The following is a 12714-nucleotide window of genomic DNA, read 5'->3' on the forward strand; positions in this document are numbered from 1 at the left end:
GTACTAATTAATGTACTTTGTACTAATTTATGTACTTTGTACTAATTTATGCACTTTGTACTGATTAATGTACTTTGTACTAATTAATGTACTTTGTACTAATTTATGTACTTTGTACTAATTAATGTACTTTGTACTAATTTATGCACTTTGTACTGATTAATGTACTTTGTACTAATTTATGTACTTTGTACTAATTTATGCACTTAGTACTAATTAATGCACTTTGTACTAATGTATGTACTTTGTACTAATTTATGTACTTTGTACTAATTTATACACTTTGTACTGATTAATGTACTTTGTACTAATTAATGTACTTTGTAGTAATTTATGTATTTTGTACTAATTTATGCACTTTGTACTAATTTATGCACTTTGTACTGATTAATGTACTTTGTACTGATTAATGCACTTTGTACTGATTAATGTTCTTTGTACTAATTAATGTACTTTGTACTAATTTATGCACTTTGTACTGATTAATGTACTTTGTACTAATTAATGTACTTTGTACTAATTTATGCACTTTGTACTAATTAATATACTTAATACTAATTAATGCACTTTGTACTAATTAATGTACTTTGTACTAATTTATGCACTTTGTACTGATTAATGTACTTTGTACTAATTAATGTACTTTGTACTAATTTATGTACTTTGTACTAATTTATGCACTTAGTACTAATTAATGCACTTTGTACTAATTAATGTACTTTGTACTAATTTATGTACTTTGTACTAATTTATGCACTTAGTACTAATTAATGTACTTTGTACTAATTTATGCACTTAGTACTAATTTATGCACTTAGTACAAATTAATGCACTTTGTACTAATTAATGTACTTTGTACTAATTTATGTACTTTGTACTGATTAATGTACTTTGTACTAATTAATGCACTTTGTACTAATTTATGCACTTAGTACTAATTTATGCACTTAGTACTAATTAATGCACTTAGTACTAATTAATGTACTTTGTACTAATTTATGCACTTAGTACTAATTAATGCACTTTGTACTAATTAATGTACTTTGTACTAATTTATGTACTTTGTACTAATTAATGTACTTTGTACTAATTTATGCACTTAGTACTAATTTATGCACTTAGTACTAATTAATGCACTTTGTACTAATTAATGTACTTTGTACTAATTTATGTACTTTGTACTGATTAATGTACTTTGTACTAATTTATGTACTTTGTACTAATTTATGCACTTTGTACTGATTAATGTACTTTGTACTAATTAATGTACTTTGTACTAATTTATGTACTTTGTACTAATTAATGTACTTTGTACTAATTTATGCACTTTGTACTGATTAATGTACTTTGTACTAATTTATGTACTTTGTACTAATTAATGGACTTTGTACTAATTAATGGACTTTGTACTAATTTATGTACTTTGTACTGATTAATGTACTTTGTACTAATTAATGTACTTTGTACTAATTTATGTACTTTGTACTAATTTATGCACTTTGTACTGATTAATGTACTTTGTACTAATTAATGTACTTTGTACTAATTTATGTACTTTGTACTAATTAATGTACTTTGTACTAATTTATGCACTTTGTACTGATTAATGTACTTTGTACTAATTTATGTACTTTGTACTAATTTATGCACTTAGTACTAATTAATGCACTTTGTACTAATGTATGTACTTTGTACTAATTTATGTACTTTGTACTAATTTATACACTTTGTACTGATTAATGTACTTTGTACTAATTAATGTACTTTGTAGTAATTTATGTATTTTGTACTAATTTATGCACTTTGTACTAATTTATGCACTTTGTACTGATTAATGTACTTTGTACTGATTAATGCACTTTGTACTGATTAATGTTCTTTGTACTAATTAATGTACTTTGTACTAATTTATGCACTTTGTACTGATTAATGTACTTTGTACTAATTAATGTACTTTGTACTAATTTATGCACTTTGTACTAATTAATATACTTAATACTAATTAATGCACTTTGTACTAATTAATGTACTTTGTACTAATTTATGTACTTTGTACTAATTAATGTACTTTGTACTAATTTATGTACTTTGTACTAATTTATGCACTTTGTACTGATTAATGTACTTTGTACTAATTAATGTACTTTGTACTAATTTATGTACTTTGTACTAATTTATGCACTTAGTACTAATTAATGTACTTTGTACTAATTTATGTACTTTGTACTAATTTATGCACTTAGTACTAATTAATGTACTTTGTACTAATTTATGCACTTAGTACTAATTTATGCACTTAGTACAAATTAATGCACTTTGTACTAATTAATGTACTTTGTACTAATTTATGTACTTTGTACTGATTAATGTACTTTGTACTAATTAATGCACTTTGTACTAATTTATGCACTTTGTACTGATTAATGTACTTTGTACTAATTAATGTACTTTGTACTAATTTATGTACTTTGTACTAATTTATGCACTTAGTACTAATTAATGCACTTTGTACTAATTAATGTACTTTGTACTAATTTATGTACTTTGTACTAATTAATGTACTTTGTACTAATTTATGCACTTAGTACTAATTTATGCACTTAGTACTAATTAATGCACTTTGTACTAATTAATGTACTTTGTACTAATTTATGTACTTTGTACTGATTAATGTACTTTGTACTAATTAATGTACTTTGTACTAATTTATGTACTTTGTACCTAATTTATGCACTTTGAAACTGATTAATGTACTTTGTACCAATTAATGTACTTTGTACTAATTTATGTACTTTGTACTAATTAATGTACTTTGTACTAATTTATGCACTTTGTACTGATTAATGTACTTTGTACTAATTTATGTACTTTGTATTAATTTATGCACTTAGTACTAATTAATGCACTTTGTACTAATGTATGTACTTTGTACTAATTTATGTACTTTGTACTAATTTATACACTTTGTACTGATTAATGTACTTTGTACTAATTAATGTACTTTGTAGTAATTTATGTATTTTGTACTAATTTATGCACTTTGTACTAATTTATGCACTTTGTACTGATTAATGTACTTTGTACTGATTAATGCACTTTGTACTGATTAATGTTCTTTGTACTAATTAATGTACTTTGTACTAATTAATGTACTTTGTACTAATTTATGCACTTTGTACTAATTAATATACTTAATACTAATTAATGTACTTTGTACTAATTAATGTACTTTGTACTAATTTATGTACTTTGTACTAATTAATGTACTTTGTACTAATTTATGTACTTTGTACTAATTTATGCACTTTGTACTGATTAATGTACTTTGTACTAATTAATGTACTTTGTACTAATTTATGTACTTTGTACTAATTTATGCACTTAGTACTAATTAATGCACTTTGTACTAATTAATGTACTTTGTACTAATTTATGTACTTTGTACTAATTAATGTACTTTGTACTAATTTATGCACTTAGTACTAATTTATGCACTTAGTACTAATTAATGCACTTAGTACTAATTAATGTACTTTGTACTAATTTATGTACTTTGTACTGATTAATGTACTTTGTACTAATTAATGCACTTTGTACTAATTTATGCACTTTGTACTGATTAATGTACTTTGTACTAATTAATGTACTTTGTACTAATTTATGTACTTTGTACTAATTTATGCACTTAGTACTAATTAATGCACTTTGTACTAATTAATGTACTTTGTACTAATTTATGTACTTTGTACTAATTAATGTACTTTGTACAAATTTATGCACTTAGTACTAATTTATGCACTTAGTACTAATTAATGCACTTTGTACTAATTAATGTACTTTGTACTAATTTATGTACTTTGTACTGATTAATGTACTTTGTACTAATTAATGCACTTTGTACTAATTAATGCACTTTTAGCTTCAACAAAATCGTATTGTTTAATATTTTATTGAATTGAATATCATTTTTACATTCTAAATGTTTTATATAGAAATGATAACTATGTACAAACTGCACCCATATTATTTATATCAAGCACTAATTCTGTATTTACTTATACTAGTCCCGTAGAGTAGGCCCCGCACGGCCAAGTGGTTAAGGCAATCGACTCCTAATCCAAGGGTCACGGGTTCAAATCCCTGTCATAACAAACATGCTCGCCCTCTTAGCCGTGGGGGGTTGGGGTTATAATGTGACGATCAATCCCACTATTCGTTGGTAAAAGAGTAGCCCAAGAGTTGGTGGTGGGTGGTGATGACTGGCTGATTTCTCTCTAGTTTTACACCACTAAATGAGGGACGACTAACCCTCGAAGTAGTTTCGCACCAAATTCAAAAAACAAATAAACAAACATACAAAATATTAAAATTATAGTATCCAACATGAAACGACATCAAATCACTATTAATGAAAATGCATCATGTTAAAATACAATAGTAAGTTAATAATGGTTTGAATAAACACTCTTGAGGTACTCTTTTACCAACAGATTGTGGGATTAGCTGTCGTGTATAACGCCCCCACGGCTGAAAGGGCGAGCATGTTCAGTGCAACGGGGATTACGAGTCGAGCGCCCTCGCCATCTGATCCATGCCGGTCAGCCTAAAATATATGTGAGTCTTATGCCTATCTGCAATTGCTTGCTTATAAAGTATACTGATAATCAATTGTTGTAGCGCTATTGTTTTTCCACTACTATCCAATTTTTATTGAAATAAAGAAACCAACTTACCAATCTGTATTTTCTACAGAACAATGCGATAAAAAATAAATTGTATTTTAGATACTTTTATTTGAAAACTAATTCTTCGCTCCATTACACGTGCGTTCTCCGGTTTCAGATTTCGTTTCGTTACAAGGAACGAATGGTTTTTACTCAAAGCACACCAGGAGACATCATTGACTAAGTTGTGTATGGTGGCTTTAAGGAAACATGAATCCATACCTTGATTGATACCTAAGACAAGATCACACACACACACCTACACGTTTGGTTTAGAAGACATATTGATCCCGGATACTTATCAGTTTAATTCGATATTCTCTAGGATCAACCATAACTAGGACACATCAAATACACACACATATATACGCTTTGTTATATAAAGGTATATTGATCCCGGATATACTGTTTCATTCAGTCTTCTCAACGAACAGTTTCAAGTCTCCAAACACAGTACTTGGTAACGTAAATATTTTCAATAAAAACTTGCTGAGCAGTTTCCTTTGGAAGCGTCCAAAGGAATATATTACAATGGAAGGAAACAAAGCTTATTAAAAATTAATAAAACCAGACAACACGAAGCGAAACGGATAAAGACCACCTGTATCGACTCTTATGGATGTTTGGATTAATGACATTTTCCGCGCTTTTTCTAATGACTCTACAACTGCCATATCATTTAGGGAATATTGCATTATAAGTGAGACCCTGGTGACGTATAACAAATGGATGAAGCCAGAATAAATATGTCTTATAACGCTATGAGAAATTTAATATATCGGTTTCATAATATAAGCGTTGCTTGCAACATCTCAAAGCTGGACACAAAGAGACAATTTCTTTCTTTCAAAAGTGAGCTTAGCGGATTACAAAAATGGGTTATTATTTACATAGAAATGTGAATCTTTGTTCAAATGAAAAAAAATTAAATAATATAATTGTGGGTATTTGTTCAAATGAAAATATTGTGTTAATAACTACTTTGCATTGGTTTTATTTAATGCTAAGTTGGTTGTTTGTTTTGAATTTCATGCAAAGCTACTCGAGGACTATCTGCGCTAGCCGTCCCTACTTTAGCAGTGTAAGACTAGAGGGAAGGCAGTTAGTCATCACCTCCCACCGCCAACTCTTGGGCTACCAACGAACAGTGGGATTGACCGTCACTTTATAACGCCCCCACGGCTGAAAGAGCGAGCATGTTCGGTGTGACAGGGATTCGAACCCGCGACCCTCGGATTATGAGTCGAGTGCCTTATCCACCTGGCCATGCTGGGTGTGTTAACTTGGAATTTAACCTAACCCTATTTATGGTAATTTTTGCAAGTATGCGGTGATAAAAACATGTTTGGATGTGCCACATTGTTGTTAATGTTAGGCTAAAAAGTATTTCTACGAAACTGAGGTTTCAACAACACATGTCTTCGATGGTTTTATTCTCTTGAAAGGTTTGCTGCATGCTGAATCCGAAAATGATATATGTGTTTCTCCATCACGTACAGATTTTTCACAAAATGTTACATAAGTGAATCATTTTCATTGAAAGAGGGTAATGTTGACAACCACTGGCTGTAGATTTCTCCAGACCAATCGCGACGTGAGAGTCTTGTATCGTTCGTTCTAGAACCCAAACATAATAAACGTGGCAATAAATAGATGTGTATTGTGGTAAACGAAATAATAATTTGATGTAAGTTAGAGTTTCTCCTTCCGAATTTGTAAAAATAATCCTTATGTAATAAAAAAAAATGAATATTATTTTCGAAATCTGCGTAGCTGAATTGTGGAAAATCCCTCATTTAAATTACAACAATTTTTATGAAGTTTAAATTCGCAGTCCTTTAAATTATATCTGACGCTTTCTCTTAGCAAATACATTTCATTACTGAAATACTGAAAAATATGCTTTTTCCCTATGTGCAAGAAGTGTTATAGATATCTCAACACTTACTAGCTCATAGTAAAAAAGAAATCACATAGATCGAAAATAATTGCTAAATCATTCACCCAGTAGCTCAGCATTAAAGTGAGAGCTTATAACGCTAAAATTTGGTTTCGATAATAGAGGTGAGCACAAAATATTAGCCCGTTTCGTAATCTGAGGGTCGCGGGTTCGTATCCCCGTGGCGCCAAATATGCTCGCCCTTTCAGCCGTGTGGGTATTATAATGTGACAGTCAATCCCACTATTCGTTGGTAAAAGAGTAGCCCAAGAGTTGGCGGTGGGTGGTGATGACTAGCTGCCTTCCCTTTAGTCTTACACTGCTAAATTAGGGAAGGCTAGCACAGATAGCCATCGTGTAGCTTTGTGCAAAATTTAAAAAAACAAACAAACAAGTTTTGTGCTTACAAATAATAAAATATACCCCACTTTCAGTTACCTTAAACATAAAATTAAAAAAAAACAACATATTAATAACTCAACTGAATGACGTTCATAATTTGTTATCTAATAAAAAATTAACTGATTGATCAAAGCAAGAATTTTTTACTGTGATTATAAATATTTGCTATCGATTTGATTTCTATATTCTAGAGTTTTGACTTTGGACGATTAAAAACGCATCCTATCCAATATTATTACTGATAGTTTTGAAACCGTAAATGACAACTGACATGTTTGTCTAGAGTGTACGTTGTTTTCTTTTCATATTTTATACAATCTGTAGTTGTATAGAATAATGTAATAGTGTTATTAATAATATACATTTCACATTTTTTTTATTTAGAAACACGATTATTTGCAACTTAGTCATGCCAGGGCACTACTGAAAGGGGGCGTTATAATGTCACCGTTAATCACAATATTCGTTGGTAAAAGAGTAGCCCAAGAGTTGGCGGTGGGTGGTGATGACTAGTTGCCTTCTGTCTTGTCTTACACTGCTAAATTAGGGACGGCTAGCGTAGATAGCCCTCGTGTAGCTTTGCGCGAAATAAAAAAACAATAAAAAAAACAATAATTCTCATTTCCTGTCGTAATCTTGAAGTCATAACGGAAATTGTCTGAGGTAATAGCACCCAAAAACACTGGGATATCTCATCTATCAGACAAAATCCACTTGCAGATGAAAAACTAGTCAGTCAGCAATCGTGGAAATTTAGTTAAGATGCGGAGCTGAGCCCACAATCTCTAGACTCTCACTGCCCTTCTGCAGCCAGTTGTGGGGAAGCAGTTATCCTTAAAAGTACTAATAATTATATCAAAACAGAAATAAAACGAAACCAGGCTAAAAATATTTCTAACGAGAATTCTTTCTACTCCACCAGTTGCATAACGGCATGTCTGCGGACTCACATCGCTAAAAACCGGGTTTTGATATCTGAGGTGGGCAGAGTACAGATTGCCCATTGTGTAGCTTTGTGCTTATTTCTAAACAAACAAAATTCTAATGGTAGACGAAATAATAAACCCATCTTAATAAAAAAGTGCACTATAATAAACCCACTCTAATAAATGTACTAAAAATAGAATTTTCATTTGCTTGTTTAAAAATTATTCAACATAAACCAAAAAGAACACAATATAATTGTAATTCAATAACACCCCTCTATTACCACTTCTTAATGTCGTCCTTCAGCCACCAAGTGCATTGCTTGTGGCCATAGCAACCAAATGCGTTGTGGATATTCCATCTATCTAACAAAAGTCCAGGTGTTGGTGGAAAACTTGCCAACAACTAAAGAGAATCGGTTGAGGGTTAGGAGTTGATTGCTTGACCAACGTCTCAACTCCAGCTGCCTTTCGCTGTCCGCAGCCAATTGTGGGAAGGCAATAACCGTTAATACTTAGAAATACCTGTCAAGTAGAATTACATCAACCTGATAAAATTTTATAAAGAATTTTTTTTGTAAACAATGATAACCATAATAAAAGACCCCTACCGTACAAGCATACATCGGGTCCAGCTGACCGACATTGGGGTACATTGAATTATTCTAAAAGCAACAACTAGCAACTTAAACTAAGTATGCGAGTTTTCATATAGCAAAACCACATTGGCCTATCTGCTGAGTCCTCCGAGGGGAATCGTACCCCTAATTTTAACGTTGTAAATCCGTAGACTTACCGCTCTACCAGCGGGAGACATTTAAACTAACCAACTAACGCCCTCTAAGTTTTTCAAAATGTATTGTAACCCTAAATACAGTTTCATATTTATCATAAAAATATAAACCTGTTTTGATAACTGTTATTTTTCAGTTTATTTTTGAATAGATTAATATTAGGCATAAGTGAATTGTTGTTATTAGAAACTGTTAAAAATCAGTTTAATTAGAATATAACAATCCCTTTTAACTATGTCGGCGGAACAATACTGTTAATGTTGGGTAAACCAAGAACATGTAATTCTTGGACCAAAATGCAAATTACTAAGTGAAATTAAGTCTCATATGTAACGAAAAGTTTACAGATATAAATTACCGTTTAAAGTCTACTTTGAAAAGGAATATTCATAGGTGTGGTTTGGTTCGGTTTGAATTTCGCGCAAAGCTACTCGACGGCCATCTGCGATAGCCGTCCCTAATTTAGCAGTATAAGACTAGAGGGAAGACAGTTAGTTATCACCAACCACCGCCAACTCTTGGGCTACACTTTTACCAACGAATAGTGGAACTGATCGTGACATTATAACGCCCCCAGGATGAAAGGGCGGGCATGTTTGGCGTGACGGAGATTCGAACCAGCGACCCTCGGATTACAAATCGAGAGCTTTGAAATACTGGCCATGTCGAGCCAATATTCATAGAAGAACGCTCCCAGTGGCTCAGCGGTATGTTTGCAGACTTACGACGCTAAAAACCGGGTTTCAATACCCGTGGTAGGCAGAGCACAGATAGCGCATTGTGTAGCTTTGTGGTTATTTCAAAAAACAACATCATAGAGCAACAGACACAGGTTGGCCATGTTTTAAGAGAAATTGGTACCCATTGGAATACCCACTGTTTGTTTATATACCTCTTCGTTAAAGGTAATTTAACTATTATACGAACAAAAACAAGAATATTCCTGCATTGACATTTGTTTAATTTATGTTAATAAATAATTATTTCTACATCTACAGATTCATCAAGTGGATCGTTTAAAACCCCAACTAAATGTATCAGATCCATTTTATTTATAAAGAAGTGAAATCAAAAGTAGTAACAGTGTTACCTGTTTGTAAAGATTTTTAAATTATTTAAACAATCCAAAACTGGAATATCGTTTTTATGAACCAGAAATAATGATTTAATTCATTTGAAGACAGTAATTTTATTTTTAAATAAAATATTCAAAACATTGTTTAAGTACCACAGAAGCAGATTTAGTAGATGCATTTAAGGAGTTGTTAATAAACGTGAATTCAATAGGTTTGTTTTTATTTCGTTTCATAACTAGGTATTAGAATAGTATACTGAAACAAGAAGTATTTATATTAATATTCCATTTTAATGGCTCTCTTCAAATTAGTAATAACCATGTTCTTATTTAACCTGTTGACTGCCAAGTATTTTTGCTGCTACAATACAACTCTAATGCTTCTTCATTTTGTAACTTTTTCGTGACGCCATTTTGGATCGAAAGTGAAACAATTTGTAAGTAGGTCAAATGTATATATGGTGCTGACATCTAGCGTTGTAGTTAGGTATTACTGAGAACGAATTAACTCGTCCGTAGCACTGTGTTACCGATCGGCTTGGACGAGTTGTCTCGTCTACGGCACTGAACAGGTAAAGGTGCTTTTGGTAAAGGTATTTGTAGTATTAATTCCACTTGTTAAAATTCATGTATATGATTTTTTTAGACATAAAACCATAAAATACAACCGGCTCTTCAGTGGGTGTAATAATAAATTATTTTTAAATTTCCTTAATTTGATTTTTAAAATTATTTAAAATATATTTATCTTACGTTTAGATGAATTTAAAGTTCTTAATCTCCTTATATAAAATTAATAAAAAATAATTTCTACTGAATATTTTAACTGATTTTCATAATATATTCGTCAATGTTCTCTCCACATCTTTTAAAATATCACCTTTATTTGTCTTTTTTAAGATTCCAAATTGAGTTTCTTTTTCCAAAAACGATTTTATTTCTTTATCTTTTATAGTACTGAACTACCTGTAATTTCATGAGTAAGATTAGAGTCTGTTGATATAATATGTGGTAAATTACTAATTTATTTTGGATTTAGTTCCTGGATATTTTTAATAAATAAAGAGAAAAGATACTATAGGTTTACTATATTTGTTTTGTTTTCTTAAATTTCGCACAAAACTATTCGAGAGCTATCTGTGCTATCCGTCCCTAGTTTAGCAGTGTAAGACTAGAGAGAAGGTAGCTAGTCATCATTACCAACCGCCAACTCTTGTGCTACTCTTTTACCAACAAACAGTGGGATTGACCGTAACATTATAACGTATTATCTGAAACATCCATTAGATTCCATTATAATCTTAACTAAATCTTTAATGCAAATAAGATTAAATTCAACATTTGACAAACATTCACAAATATTTCAGTTTTATTTCCTTCATTTCAGACGGCTGTTTCATTATATATATTTCTTATAATACTACCCTGTCTTTCAAAATCCATGGCCAAGTGTGTTAAGGCGTTCGACTCGTAATCCGAGGGTCGCAGATTCGAATCCCGGTCGCACCAAACATGCTTGCCCTTTCAGCCGTGGGGGCGTTATAATGTGACGGTCAATCCCATTATTCGTTAGTAAAAGAGTAGTCTAAAAGTTAGCGATGGGTGGTGATGACTAGCTGCCTTCCCTCTAGTCTTACACTGCTAAATTAGGGACGACTAGTACAGATAGCCCTCGAGTAGCTTTGTGCGAAATTCAAAACAGACAAACAAATCTTTCAAAATCAGAATCTAAGTTTAAAAAAAAATTATCAAAATTAATTCATTATTATCTTAATATATCTTTTCTTTCACATAATATTTATTAATACAAAACAAACGTCTAATACATGTACTTTTACTTAAAGTACAGATATTTTTACTTTCACTTTCGGTTTGAAAATGCTAGTTTAAACTATAAGGGTAAAGAGATTTTTTTTTTGCAATATAACGTATTTCTCTCGATTCTTTAACAGACTAATATTATGTGTTTTTCTAGGATACAATTTTAACATTAATGAATATACAGCGACCTTCTTGTAGTAGATGTTTTAATGTTAATGGACAAACTGTTAAATCAGCTTAATACTGAAGATCTTAAATTACACATTTTAATATTTCTAATTTGGTTTTTATATTCAAGTACAATTAACAACCGCTAGGTGGTTCGGTCTATTGAAATTAATGAGATCTAAGAAAATATGCAACTTCTTTTAAAACGAAAAGTGGGATTGACCTTCACCGATAATACTTCCTCGGCTGAAAGGGAAAGCATACTTGGTGAGACGGAGTTTCGAACCCACAATCTCTGAATATATTAGCTGGTTAACAGGCGAAACTTAATAAATAAAAACTCACATGTACGAAAGGGTTTTGGCTGATAATGAATCTCATGATTATATTTAACATATTTTTTGAACAATAATTATTTTTTACTCGATTTCCAGTCTTAAAAAATATTTTCATGGAGTATTCATTCGAGTGAAAATTTAAAAAATATTGCGTTCACTTTTATGTTTTAAGAACGTTCAATGTTCCTAACTCTATGCTCCTGTAAAACTGTACATACGATGCATTTGTTGTAGTTATTCTATGAGGATTTCTTTATGAAAATAACTATATAAATCATTCTCAACATTTTTTCAAATAAAAACACGTGTGATGGATACGATAAACCATACGAATGATAAAGGCTGGCTTCAATTTTTATTAATAGTTTTAGTTTCGCTCAGAGGATAAAACTAGCGAGATGGACCAAGAGTTCCTTGTTGTCCCTAAATATTATGTTATGTTATTCTGTTAATATGATATTGAAAGCTGTTTCCAATGATAAGAAGCAATATTTATTTGAAATATGTTTGTTGATTTTGATAATAAC

At 31.0% G+C, this 12714-nt stretch overlaps 1 protein-coding gene across 1 annotated transcript in view; it reads right to left on the bottom strand.

Annotated features, from left to right (window-relative positions):
* LOC143228310 (O-acyltransferase like protein-like) overlaps positions 1–12714 on the bottom strand; it is a 412295-nt gene that overhangs the window by 218542 nt on the left and 181039 nt on the right. The window lies entirely within an intron of this gene.

The sequence above is a fragment of the Tachypleus tridentatus genome, chromosome 10 (genome assembly GCF_004210375.1).
Source record: "Tachypleus tridentatus isolate NWPU-2018 chromosome 10, ASM421037v1, whole genome shotgun sequence".
NCBI lineage: Eukaryota > Metazoa > Arthropoda > Merostomata > Xiphosura > Limulidae > Tachypleus > Tachypleus tridentatus.